The sequence below is a fragment of the Lissotriton helveticus genome, chromosome 2_1, assembly GCF_964261635.1.
Source record: "Lissotriton helveticus chromosome 2_1, aLisHel1.1, whole genome shotgun sequence".
Taxonomy (NCBI): domain Eukaryota; kingdom Metazoa; phylum Chordata; class Amphibia; order Caudata; family Salamandridae; genus Lissotriton; species Lissotriton helveticus.
The window spans coordinates 187424015-187437993 of NC_136059.1; positions in this window are offsets into that span (position 1 = coordinate 187424015).

Below are 13979 nucleotides of genomic sequence, written 5' to 3' on the forward strand. Positions count from 1 at the left end.
GCGGCTGGGCCGGGGACAGGGGTTCTGGAAAGGACCCGGGCCCGCCGATACGGTGGTGTTCAGGAGCCAGGGTTCCGTCGGGGAAGGGCCGGAGGTTGCCCCGGCGGGCTGCGGGGGTGGTTCTTGTCCGGGGAGCAGGAGGAGCAGGGGTCCGCGACCCGCCATGCGGGGAGGGGACAGCCTGGCCACGAGGCCTGTCTAACATGCGTCCCCCCCAGCTGAAGGCAGGGAGAGTCAGCCATCCGCTTGGGTACTCTCCTCGCCGAGGCGGAAGAAGCGGGACAGGCCGTCTGCGTTGGCGTGATCTTGGCCTGGGCGGTGCTCCACAGTGAAGTCCATTCCCTGCAGGGAGATGGACCAACGCAACAGCTTCGGGTTTTCTCCCCGCATCTGCATCAGCCATTGCAGGGGTCGGTGATCTGTTTGTACCCGGAAGTGGGTACCGAAGAGATAGGGCCGGAGCTTCTTGAGGGCCCATACTACGGCGAAGGCCTCCCGCTCGATGGTGCTCCAGCGCTGTTCTCGGGCCAGCAGGCGTCGGCTGATGAAGACCACTGGCTGATCGACCCCCTCGGTGTTGAGTTGGGAGAGGACGGCCCCTATGCCATGATCTGAGGCGTCCGTCTGCACTATGAATTCCCGGCTGTAGTCGGGGGCTTGGAGTACGGGGGCGGTGCACATGGCGGACTTCAGGTTCTCAAAGGCCGTCTGACATTCCGGCGTCCAGTTGACTTTCTGGGGGTTCTTTTTGGATGTGAGTTCTGTGAGGGGCCCTACAATGCTGCCATAGTCTTTTACGAAGCGCCGGTAGTACCCGGTGAGCCCCAGGAAGGCTCGGACCTCTGTCTGGGTGACCGGGGGCTCCCAGGCTTGGATGGCGGCAATCTTGAGCTGGAGGGGGGCCACCAGGCCACTTCCCACCTGGTGTCCCAGGTAGGTCACGGACCCTTGGCCGATCTGGCACTTGCTGGCCTTGATGGTTAGCCCGGCCTGCCGGAGGGCGTTCAGGACCTCCCGGAGGTGGTGGAGGTGTTCTGCCCAGTGGCGGCTGTACACAGCAATATCGTCCAAATAGGCGGCGCTGAATTCCTCCAGACCCGCCAAGACTTTGTTCACGAGTCTCTGGAAGGTGGTGGGTGCGTTTTTCATTCCGAATGGCATCACCTTGAAGTGGTAGTGGCCGTCCGGGGTGGAGAAGGCGGATCGCTCCTGGGCACCTGGAGTGAGGCCGATCTGCCAATAGCCCGCTGTTAAATCGAAGATGCTCAGGTAGCGGACGGCCCCTATGCGGTCGATCAGCTCATCTGCCCGGGGAAGGGGGTGAGCGTCGGTCCTGGTGACGGCGTTCAGACCCCGATAGTCTACACAGAACCTGAGCTCGGGGGCGACGCCCGGGGCGGCGGCCTTGGGGACCAACACGACGGGGCTGGCCCAGGGGCTGTCGGACGGCTCGATCACTCCCAGAGCTAGCATCTTGGAGACTTCCGACTGGATGCAGGCGCGTACTCGATCAGGCACCCTGTACGCCCTGTGTCGGATAGGGGGGCTATCCCCGGTGTCAACGTCGTGGAGGCACCAGGGGGTGACCCCAGGGATGAGGGAGAACAGGTCGGCAAACTGTAGAAGCAGTTCTCTGCAGTCTTGGCGTTGTGCTGGGGACAGGGCCTCGGAGAGGTGGACTCCCTCCACGGAGCCATCTTTCTCGAGCGTTTTCAGGAGGTCTGGGAGGGGCTCAGAGTCTTCTTCAGCCCCACTGTCGGTAGCCATCAGGAGGCTAAGTTCAGAGCGTACAAAGTGGGGCTTGAGTCTGTTGGCGTGGAGGACCCGCAGGGGGTTTCGGGGGCGGGGCCCTTGCGCTCCACCACTTTGAAGGGTCCTGTCCATTTGTCCTGGAGGGCGCAAGGTTCAACCGGGGACATCACCCAGACCTGTTGTCCCGGCTCGAACTCGATGGATGAGGCATTCTGATCATACCAGCGCTTCATGTCCTCTTGGCTGGCTTCGAGGTTGGCTTTGGCGAGTTCCCTGAACCGCCGGGTCTGGTTACGGAGAGTCAAGAGGTACTTGTATACATCAGGGGGAGTCTTCTGAGGGGCCACCTCCCATCCTTCTTTGACTAGGCTGAGGGGGCCCCGGACGGGGTGTCCATACAAGAGTTCGAACGGGCTGAAGCCCAGGGATTTCTGGGGGAACTCCCTGTAAGCGAACAGGAGGCATGGGAGCAGCACGTCCCATTGGCGACGTAAGGGTTCTTCCAGGCCCATGATCATCCCTTTGAGGGTGCGGTTGAATCGTTCTACTAGTCCGTTCCCTTGCGGGTGATAGGGGGTCGTGAATTTGTAGGTGACCCCGCACTGTTGCCATAGGGACTTCATGTACTTGGAGATAAAGTTCGTGCCCCTGTCACTGACGACTTCTCGGGGGAAGCCCACTCGCGAGAAGATCCCCATCAGGGCTCGGCCCACCACGGGCGCCGTCACGGTCCGGAGAGGTATGGCCTCGGGATAGCGGGTGGCATGGTCCACCAGGACAAGGATGAACCGGTGTCCCTGTGCTGTCCGGGGCTCCAGGGGCCCCACAATGTCTATTCCCACCCACTCAAAGGGGGTGGTGACGATGGGAAAGGGTTGCAGGGGGACCTTCAGTTTTCGACCGCTTTTCCCGCTGGCCTGGCAGGTGGGGCAGGCCCGGCAGTGGTTCGCTACATCGTTCCGCATCTTCGGCCAGTAGAAGTGGGTCACCAGGCGGCTGTACGTCTTGTCCTGCCCCAGGTGCCCGGCAAGAGGCACATCGTGTGCCAAGTTCAATAGGACGTCTCTGAATCGGAGGGGGACCACCAGCACCCGGCTGGCTCCAAGTCCGGCGATCTATTGCTCACTGTAGAGCAGCTCGTTGTCCCAGTAGATCCAGTGGGCCCCCGATGTATCCCCTGCGCTCTGGGCTATGGCTTGTTGTCGGAGGCCCTCGAGGGAGGGACACGCTCTTTGTTCCTGGCGGAACTGTTCCTGAGTGGGGCCACCTTCTTGGCGCCACTGGGCCAGCTCCGGGTGGTCTTGGGGCTGATCCCGTTCTTCGTTGTCGGACCCCGGAGGACCAGGCTCAGGGGTGGTTTCTTCGGTGACAATTGGTGGGGGAGGCTCGGGCCACTCTGGTTCCTCTTGGCGGGGGATGGCGCGGGCGGTCATGGATCGGGTCGTTACGCAGACCCATTCAGGGAGACCAAGCATCCCCAGGTGCTCCCTCCGTTCAACGGCTGACCAGGGGGAGCTTTCGAGGTCGTTCCCCAGAAGGCAGTCCACCGGTGCATCGTCGCGGACAGTTACTTTTAGCATGCCGGACACCCCCCCCCACTCGAAGGGGATGCGGGCCATCTGGCACAGGCTTTCGGAGTTGTCTGCCGACCGCACTGGACAAAGTACATTTGGTAGGATCTGGTCAGGGGTCACCAGGTGGCAGCGGACTGCGGTCACACTGGCCCCTGTGTCACGGAGGGCTTCCGCCCGGCGTCCATTGATTGTGACCCACTGGCTGTATTTCTGCGTGTTGGCGGGGATGGGCGCCCGCGGGACCATGTCCCTCTCCCCTAGACAGACATGGGACATGGCAGCTGGTTCCCACTCGGGCTGGTACGGCTCGTACTCTTCGGCATCTTCCTGGCCTAGCTCTTCTCCCAGAGCGGCGGCGGTGATCTGGCGGTTCATGGGACTCTGATTTTTCGGGCAGTTGGGATCATTGGCGTAGTGGCCGGGTCGCTGGCATTTGTGGCAGGTAATGTTGGCGCGGAAACCTGGTCGCGTTGGAGGGCTACCTCTTCCGGCCGGGAGTTGCTAGTGGAGGGCACGGTGGCGGTGTCCCGGCCCCGACCCTGGCCTCCTCCTCCTCCCCGTGGCCGGTGTGGCCCTTGGGAGGCTCTGTTTTGCTCGCTGGGCCAGTTTCGAGGGACTCGGGTGCTTTCCCATCGGTCTGCTTCGATGGCGAGTTTCCGAGGTTCGGTCAGTTTACTATCAAGGAGGTGCTGTCTTAGTTCGACAAAGCAATTATTGGAGAGGTGCTCCCATACAATCAGGTCGAATAATTGCTCGTAGGTGGTGACCTGGCTGCCCTTGATCCATCCCTCAAAGGCTCGGCTAAAAAAGTTCACATACTCCACCCAAGTTGTACCAGGGATCCGTTTGCAGTCCCGAAATCTCTGCCGGTACATCTCGGGCGTGAGCCCATAGCGAGTGAGGAGGGCGGCCTTCATGTGGTCATAGGATGTCATCTGGTGGTCGGGGAGTTGCAGCAGGGCGTCTCTTCCTTCGTTAAAAAATGTACCTCATAGCCCGGCTCCCCAGTCGCTCCGTGGAATTCGGTGGGAGGTCATTGCTACCTCGTAGGCTTTAAACCATTGCTGGATATCATCGTTCCGGTAGTATTCCCGGACGACGTCCTTGGGGATGTGGACCTTGGGGTCTGTCGGAGCAGTGGGGCTTGGGTGCCCGGAGACGCCGAGGTCTTTGTTCTGCCGTCGAATTTCTAGCTCCTTCAAGTTGCGCTCATGCTCGTATGCTAGTCTTTTTTCTTCCAGCTCCCTCTGGCTCTTTTTCTCTTCTCGTTCTTCTTTGAGCCGTAAGTGTTCGAGTGTTATTTTTTGCTCTGCCAATTTGAGTTCTCAATCTAAGTGGAGTCGAGCCAGCTCCAATTCGTGGAGCCGGCTTTTCTCCCGTTCTCGGGCCTCTTCGGACGAGAGGCCCGATCTTCTTTCGTCTGCAGGGGTGGTACTTGTTTCGGTGGTCTCGAGGCTTTGATTTTGGGGTGGGGATGTTTCCGTCTCCACCCAAGCTTCTAAGGCGTGCTTGAGGTCATCTTTCGTGCTCAGTCCCGTGGTAGCAATGCCCAGCTCTATGCAGAATTGCTTTAGTTCTTTGTGGCTGTATTCTTCCAGCTTTTCCATCTGAAATTTTTCCGTTGTTCCACTCTCCTTTGTCGTCATGGTTGCTGTGTGTCGTGGGGTGAGTTACTCTCTGTACGATTATGCGTCGGCTCGGATCGCGCCGCTGGCCACCAATGTTAGACGGGGACCCGGAGGGTCGGCCGAGTACAGGGGGGAGAGGCCTCCGGTGAGGGTCCTCCCCGGTAATCGTACAGACAGGTAACTTCCCCCCCACAGATAGACACCACACAGGGACGCGTTCTTCACACTTTTATATTTCTTAAGAGCAAGGTAATTTACGGTACAGCAGGACCAGGATACGAGGACCCTGTCAATTCTAGTCTCTTTGGGGGGAAGGGTAGCGGGACAGTCTCAGTACCGGACAGGTACGGGGGTAGCAGGTGTGGAGCTCACAACCCTCAAGCTGATGGTTCGCAAGTAGGGGCCGCGGCAGCGCCAGCCGGCCTTCAAGATGGTTCACGAAAGTATGAGCCGCGGCAGCGCCAGCAGGCCTTCAAGATGGTTCACGAAAGGATGAGCCGCGGCAGCGCCAGCAGGCCTTCAAGATGGTTCACGAAAGGATGAGCCGCGGCAGCGCCAGCAGGCCTTCAAGATGGTTCACGAAAGGATGAGCCGCGGCGGCGCCAGCAGGCCTTCAAGATGGTTCACGAAAGGATGAGCCGCGGCAGCGCCAGCAGGCCTTCAAGATGGTTCACGAAAGGATGAGCCGCGGCAGCGCCAGCAGGCCTTCAAGATGAGTTCGTCTCGGTGTCTCTGGACTCCAGGATACAACTGCCTTCCTGCTCTGGAGCTGCCCCAGTTATAGGCCTGGCGCCCTTTGATGTCCGGACCCTCGCACTTGGAGGTCGGGGGGTCCGGGATGAGGGAGTCCAGACACCCAGCAGGGGGGTGGAGCCAGCGCCCAGGGAGGCTGGGGCGATCGACACCTGGCGGAGGGGAGCCGTTGACACTCCTTCTCCCATTGACCTGCCAAGTGGTCTCTTTACCCCCTGGGTGGATGGTGGTGCCTCGATGTCGGGGCCTGGCTGGGCCCGAGGCCGAGGTCGACCCGAGGCCACGAGGCCTGGTCGAGTAGTGTCCAAAATGGCGGCTGGGCCGGGGACAGGGGTTCTGGAAAGGACCCGGGACAGCCGATACGGTGGTGTTCAGGAGCCAGGGTTCCGTCGGGGAAGGGCCGGAGGTTGCCCCGGCGGGCTGCGGGGGTGGTTCTTGTCCAGGGAGCAGGAGGAGCAGGGGTCCGCGACCCGCCATGCGGGGAGGGGACAGCCTGGCCACGAGGCCTGTCCAACACTGCCCAAGGGGGTACCTTGGGCCTTCCATAGGGGTGACCAATGTGTACAGAAAGGGAAGGGTTAGGCCTGGCCAGTGGGGACACTGACCAGGAGGACATGGCAGTTCACAGACTGCACACAGGCCTGAGACACCATTTTAGGGCTACTCATGTGGGTGGCACAATCAGTGCTGCAGGCCCACTAGTAGCATTTGTTATCACCAGCCCTGGCACACTCAGTGCACTTTACTAGGGACTTCTTGGTGACACAAATATGCCAATCATGGATAACCAATCACAATATAAATTTTCACAGGGAGCACTTGCACTTTGACACTGAACAGCAGTGGCAAAGTGCCCAAAGCATCTAAACCAGCAAAAACGAAATCCAGCACAGCATCAAAAATACAGGAGGTAGAGGCAAAAAGATAGGGGGAAACCACGCCAAAGATGCCAGGTTTAACACTACCCCTAAGATCCACAAAGCACATAACATTCCTTTTATTGTAAGAGATTAGGTTAAGTTGGAGTTAGAAAAGTTGTTGGAAGCTGTCATTATAGAGCCAGTAGAAGGTTCAGAATGGGTTTCCCATGTATAAAGTACTTAATTAGATAGAAAATGTATTAACAAACATAGAAAATCAGGACAATTATAAAATAATAATGGCGCTCAACAAGTTATACAAACAATGATAAAAATACGGAAAAAATAATGTGCAATCGAAAAAAGTGGCTGAGGAAAAGATATACAATTGAGAAATTCAGGACGAAACAGAAATAATGTGTCCTCTGCAATTAGGGCCAGATGTGAGCGTCAAAGGCGTTTCAACCATATTAGAATTAGATGGTCATCATCAGGACAAAGCAATGAATATTGGAGGGCCAAAGAAAATGTAATGAAATATCTATTCCAAGATAAAGTCTGCAGCAAGGAATAGAGTGAATTCCATTCACAGCTTGTACAAAACTTTGCTGCACATTTAAGATGTCGCCTTAGCCAACATAATGCTTCAAAGGACTTGTGTGTATATGTCTGGATCCAAGAAGGAAGGCCCTCAAGCAGCTAGTCAAGATGAGCGAGCTGCTTCTGGATGTGGCGAATCCAGGGGCATATTGGCATGAATTCCCGTCCTAAAGGATCTGGAAGGACTAACTCCAGGCAGCTGGTCAAGATAGTGAACAGCTATTGAATAGAGGAAAAGCGTGTAGACTCATGCAAAGTGGTTGAAAGTGCGGGCCATGCTGGCATTCTATGTCTCACCCGACAAGCTCTCCTTCCCACTCAGAGATTTTCGTTAAGCCAGCAACTGGTAAACTCCAGTCCCGGACCGAAAGCTAGAAAATCAACTCATGGTAAAACTTTTTGGTAGCATGAAAGAAATAACATTCTTTCAAGATGACATTTTGATCATTGGCAAAACTAGACAGCACAATGATGTATTCTTGAGGAAAGTACTTAACATTCTTTGGAAGAAATGGTTAACTGCTGAAATTAGTAAACGTAGATTCGCAGAAAGGAAAGTCACCTATTTAGGTCATGAAATTTGTGACAAGGATATTAAACTTAAAGAGAAACTTGTGGTAGTGATTAACAAAGCTCCTTCTCCCAGGAACAAAGATGAACTCCGCTCAATTTTGGGCTTGGCAGAATTTTATTCAAAATTTGTTGAACATTTTTCTGAGAGAACTCAGGAAATGCGAGCTTTGTTGAAGGATAAGTGCAAGTTTGAGTGGTCTACTATGTACCAAAATGCCTTCTTAGATATAAAGTGTGCAATCAGTAGCGCTCCCAGGCTACAAGCTTTCAATCCCACTGTTGCAACCTTGGTTACCACAGATGCCAGTGATCAGGGCTTGGGTGGTGTGCTTATCCAGAAAGATGAACAAGGAGGAGGGGTCGTAATAGCATTTGCATCTAGATCGCTTTCTCCCCTGAAGAAAATTATTCTGTTATCGAGAGAGAGACATTAGCTTGTGTGTGGGCTCTGGAGCACGTTCGGAAATTTTTGTGTGGAAGAAGGTTTATTGTTAGTACTGATCATACGCCTTTGACTAAACCACTTACAACTAAGGATTTATCCAGAGCATCTGCAAGGATTGCTAGACCCTCAATGCATCTACAGGATTTTATTCATGAGGTACAATAGGTTCTTGGGAAGAAGAATGCCACTGCTGATTTTTTTTTAGCAGAATGTCTCTACCTCTTAGAGAAGTGGATGCGAGTCCATAGAATGATGTTTGTGTCGCTGGAATATTTTCAAAAAATGAAATCAAGGGCTTGCAGAAATAGGAATGGGAGAAAGCTCAGGAGGAAGATAAAATTCTGAATCTAGTCAAAATGAAAATTGAGAATGGAAGGGGATGTGTTAAATCTGAATTTCTTGGAGAATTAAAAGTGTTTTGGGAAGTCAGGGATGAGTTGGGAGTTGAAGACATGTTTGTGGTGAGAGGTGACAAAGTCATTCCTCCACGCAATTTAAGGAGCAAAATTATTTTCCTATGTCACGAATGTCATGATGGTATAACACAAACCAAGAGTAATATCAAATTGTAGTATTGGTGGCCCAAGAATGATATTGAAACTGAGACATTTGTGAGGAAGTAAACACAAGGTATGAGTGCTTAATGCTTGGTGATGTCACAGAATGCCTGGGTGCCTGGTGATGTGCTGAGTGTCAGTTGGAGAGTGCAGGTTGAGCAGCAGGGATGCTGCTCCTGGTGGGGCTATCTGTTATCATCTACCTACTTACCTGGAACTTACCTTGTAACTAAGCTTATATAAACCATCTGTAAAATATACGCCTTGGCTAATGGACTTCTGATTACAACAGCGGCCAACGTTGACTGTGTGATAGCGCTTTTTTCCATGACTTTCAGCCATACACTGTTGTGTTGATAATTACCTTTGCCTTTCTCTTAGCCGTGTCCCCCCTAGGTTCCCATCCCCTCTCCCCTCACACCAGCACCCTGCTCGTGCAAGCATTGTGATGTAATCAGCTGGCATTCTAGAATGCCAGCTGATTCCAATGACAGTTGATTGACCGTTGTTAGTTCCTGCTCAGCTGCCTACTACGATGCACCGCTCCTGTATTTGTGGTGTGTTGTCTGCATAGCCTTTTTGCTAATAAAGGAATTTAATATACAGCGTGTCGGAACCATCTTTACAATTATGGCGACAAGGATCAGAAGAAGATAGCAACAGGTCCTCTGTACATTCCCAGTCCACCGGTGTTTGTGTCCGCTCCACTCAGGGGCGCAATGAAACTATGGGTGAACACCTTGCCCAGGGTAGCAGCGATTCTAGTGATGTACCATGCATGAGTAGTGCCAACCTACTGCCAGAAGAAGATGATCCCGCAGGTGAGTCTGTAACGGAAGGTGGTGGCACTGACAGGTTTGGATGTGTTATTGTTAAACCCAACAAGTTTAAATACTTTGTATGTGATTAATGTTTATGTACCAGTTGCTGGTAATTTTGATCCCATTCTTTGTGCACCTTTTCGCATGTACTAATGCTCCTTCTCCATGGGCGTCTGCAGGGGGGGGCAAGGAGAGGCGCTTGCCCCCCCCTGGAGCTCAGCTCCCTGATTGGGCCACCTCGCACTCCTCGAGCACAAGAGCAGCCCCAGCCCGCTCATTGTCATTCTGTCTGCGGCTGATTGCCACATACAGAATGACAATGGGTCAGTCTGGGCTGGCACAGCATGTGATGGCCTCCTACAGCCTCGGTCCAGGGCAGGGCATTGTGTCACATCGGAATGCAAAAAAACGCCCATGCTGCTGCTAGGTGACAATCCAGTTAATGGAAGGAAGGCAGTGAAAGAAGTTCAAAGGAAAGGAATATAGTTATAGTATAGCAGTCATGGTTGCTGGTTTTTTATTTTCTGCAACTAACAACCATTGACAAAGCCAATAGTTCTGGCTTGTTGTAGGTGTAACGTTACTTGTTCTAAGTGTAACGTTACTTGTTGTATTATATATCTGGATGCTATGACAGAAGCAACAAAAATACCAGTAGGGCGGCACATTATATTAAGCACAGATTTTTAGCTTATGTGTTTTAAGCCACGCATTTCTTTTTACATCAAACACCCTTTTGGAGAGACCCCCCTAGTTTTTCATCCCACTTAAAGCTTTGGAAACACCACCATGTCACAGTCGCCCCACGTTAAGGCACTGTGCATCATGCATGACTCATGCCTTCCACTTTTTCAAATTGCCTATGTGCAGGGGCATAGTGAACCCTGCTCCACCCCACCCCTTGCTTTAGGAACTACAGCGAGGGTGGGGTTCTTGATAGGTCTCAAAATTAATGTAAAAAGGTGAGTGAGTAAGTGAAGGGATGGGTGGATGGATGGCTGGATAGATGAGTGAAATGATGGATGGATGGATGAGTGAAAGGGTGGATGACGGGTGAGTGAATAGGTGGATATATGAGTGAAATGATTGATGGATTGATGAATTGATAAGTTAAAGGGTGGATTGATGAATTGATAAGAGAAAGGGTGAATGGATGGGCGGATGAGTGAAAGGGTGGGTAGATGGACAAAAGGATGGATCGATGAGTGAAGGAGTGAAAGGGTGGATGGATGAGTGAACGGATGGATGAATGATAGGTCTAATGGATGGATTCATGAGGGGATGAGTAGATGGGTGGGTGGATTGAAGGATGGATGGCTAAGTGAAAGGGGAATTGAAAGAGGAAGGGAGATGGATAAATGGATGACTGAACGGGTGAATGGCTGGATGGATGAGTTAATGGATGGATGGGCGGATGGATGAGTGTATGGATGGAAAGGGTGGATGGATGAATGAAGGGTGGATTGAGGGATAGATAAGTGAAATGATGGATGGAAGGAAACATGATGGATAGGTTTGTGAATGGATGGATATGGACATTGTTGGGCACACAGATGGAAGGACGGAATGAATAGTGAAAGACTGAATGATGAATGAAAGTATGATTACACATTGTAAGCCCCATCATCTTAAGCAACATTTCCTATACATTGACTCCCATTTATACGATTGATTGTCTCTTTATAATATGTGTGTGTTATAACGCACTCCAACTCTGCCCCACATACTTGGGAAGAGTAGTACTATAGAAGAAATTAAATACACATGAGAGAGGGTCTATGTGAAGATGAGGGGTGCCATTGAAGGGTGGTATCAAGGCCAGACGGGCCGGACGTGCATCTGGTGTTTTCTCTGGGAGCTGGAAAGGTGGGGGCGGTTTTGTTACCACAAAAAGACATGTGCTTAAAGCTGTGCGTATACTGACAAACCTTGAAATGCCCAATCGTCTCAACTGAATATAAACTTATTTTCACTTGTACTTTAGCGGTTGTCTATTTACTTATATACTATTGCGCAACCTTCTCTGATGTGTCTGTAAACCTTACCTTTTGTCCTGAATTTTGACCCGCTGTCCTGAATTTTTGTCCCGAATTTTGACCCTTTGTCCTGAATTTTTACACTGACTGTCCTGAATTTGCACCCATGCCAGTTGGTCACCCTGGACATCACGGCGACACCTCCAGGTGCCGGGGGTTGGGGGGGGAGACGGTGATCCTCGGCGTTCAGATGGAAGCAGGGGGCTACCAATTACAGAGGCGACAAGTGCAGGCACCCTGCAACCCACTCATCACCACCACATGAAGGAAGAAAAGAACCCAATCAGCTCGTCGACCCAACTTCCAGAAAAAACTTTCAGACGCCATGGAAAGGCAGCAGCATTTGCTGTCTACGAGTCTGTAAAATTAGATTTGTACAATAAACCCATTTGAAAAGGAAACTGCATTCAATGTCTGCCCCATCACGGTCACCACTCTGCGTCTTCAATCCCTCGTTCACCCCTCTTTTAAACCTCACGTCAATTCGTCTCCCTCAAATTTCTGGAGGGGGGCTAATTCATTCAGCCAAAGCCATGTGCAGAGTGGAGATGCAGGGTCTCTAAGTAGGGGTGAAAACACAACAAAGCCTCATTACCAAGTAAATGGTCTTTTAAAGACCTGTGTGAAGTACCCGGATGCGGCTGTGTGTGTGTGTGCTGTGCCGGGAAGCTGTCTTAGACAGACACTCACATTCTTATAACATTCACACCCCTCAGAATGACAAATCACCACTTCTAGCTGCCTCGTCATGGGGTGGGAGTGGGAAGATGTGCACAGCAGGGGGAAAGGGATGGCCAGTGCAGGTGACCCTTTTCTTTTGTATAGGAATTTCTGCTTGCATCATAGCCCAGGGTTTGCGGTCTGTGCACTTGTATAGATGTGTATTCCATACTAGTGCACAGACAGCACAACCTGGGCTATGACCCCAGCAGGAATTACTTTACAAAGTGTCACCTGCACTGCCATCCCTTTCACCCTGCTGTCTGTGCACTTGTATGGAATACACATCCACGGTGCTGCTCACCAGCTAAATGGTGAATAGGGCCATGGATCTGTCTCTTTTTGCATCCAAGGGCACCGATCGAGAAGCAGAGGAGGCCCAGGCAAGGAGAATCCAGGAGACATTTGACCCACACCTATCTAGAAAGTGAGACCTTCGGGAGGGGCTGGATGCCAGGACGACAGTGCTGCTGATCAGCCCGACTCCACTGAATAGTATCAGAAGAGCAGGCAGCAGTTTTTATGTAAATTCCAGTAACTTTAATGCATTCTACAGCATCACCAGCATTACCCTCTGGCTGGATATCTAGGTTACGGTGTTTTAGACTTACATGCATGGAAACGTCAAGGAGGACAGTCCCCTCCGAATATGCAAATGTAGTGTAAGCTTGTAGGGGCAGATTTACAAGCCCCTTGGGCCACTTTTGCGTCACTTTTCCTGTGTTAAAGTGACGCAAAAAAGGCTCAATGGGCTTGTAAATCTGCGCCCTAGCGTTCGGCTTTTGGGATGCCAGCGGGGTAATTTTAGGGTTCAGGGTGGGTATGGGTTTTGGGGTGGCAGTGATAATTTTAGGGTTCAAGGTGGGTATGAGTTTTGGGGTGCCAGGGGTAAGTTTAGGGTTCAGGGCGGGTATGGGTTTGGGGTGCCAGGGGAAATGTTAGGGTTCAGGGTGGATATGGGTTTTGGGGTGCCAGGGGTAATGTTAGGGTACAGGGCAGCTATGAGTTTTTGGGGGCGGGGGTAATTTTAGGGTTCAGGGTGGGTATGGGTTTTAGGGTACCAGGGGGGTAATTTTAGGGTTCAGGGTGGATATGGGTTTTGGGTTGCAAGGGGGTGACATTTTAGGGTTCAGGGCAGGTATGGGTTTTGGGGTGCCAGGGGGACAATTTTAAGGGTCAGGGCAGGTATGAGTTATGGGTTTTGGGGTGCTAGGGGTCTAATTTTAGGGATCAGGGAATGTAGGAGTTTTAAAGGCCAGGGGGGTTATATTAGGGTACAACACATAAATCCATAGGTAATGGATCGTGGGAACCTAGCCAGAAGAAAAACTTTTAGGCTTTCCCCAGACCTTGGGTGTGCCTATTGAGAAAAGAAAGATTTCTTAGTAGTAGTTTAAACTAAGGAGGTTGAACCTAGCCGTATCCTCCTTCTCCCTCCCTTTTGAAATAGGGTTATATTTGGGTTCATAAGTGTGCTCTAATTGTTGTCCAGTTTCAAATGCAGAATTCACCACTTTTTCTTTCACAGCTTGCCCTGAGCATTTTCCCGATCCTGATTGTCTGCCATTTTAGCCCCGCCCCTATTGATTAACATTAGCCACGCCCCTTTGTTTGCCAGGTTAGCACCCCCTAGAAAAATGTCTGCAGATGCCCATGTCCT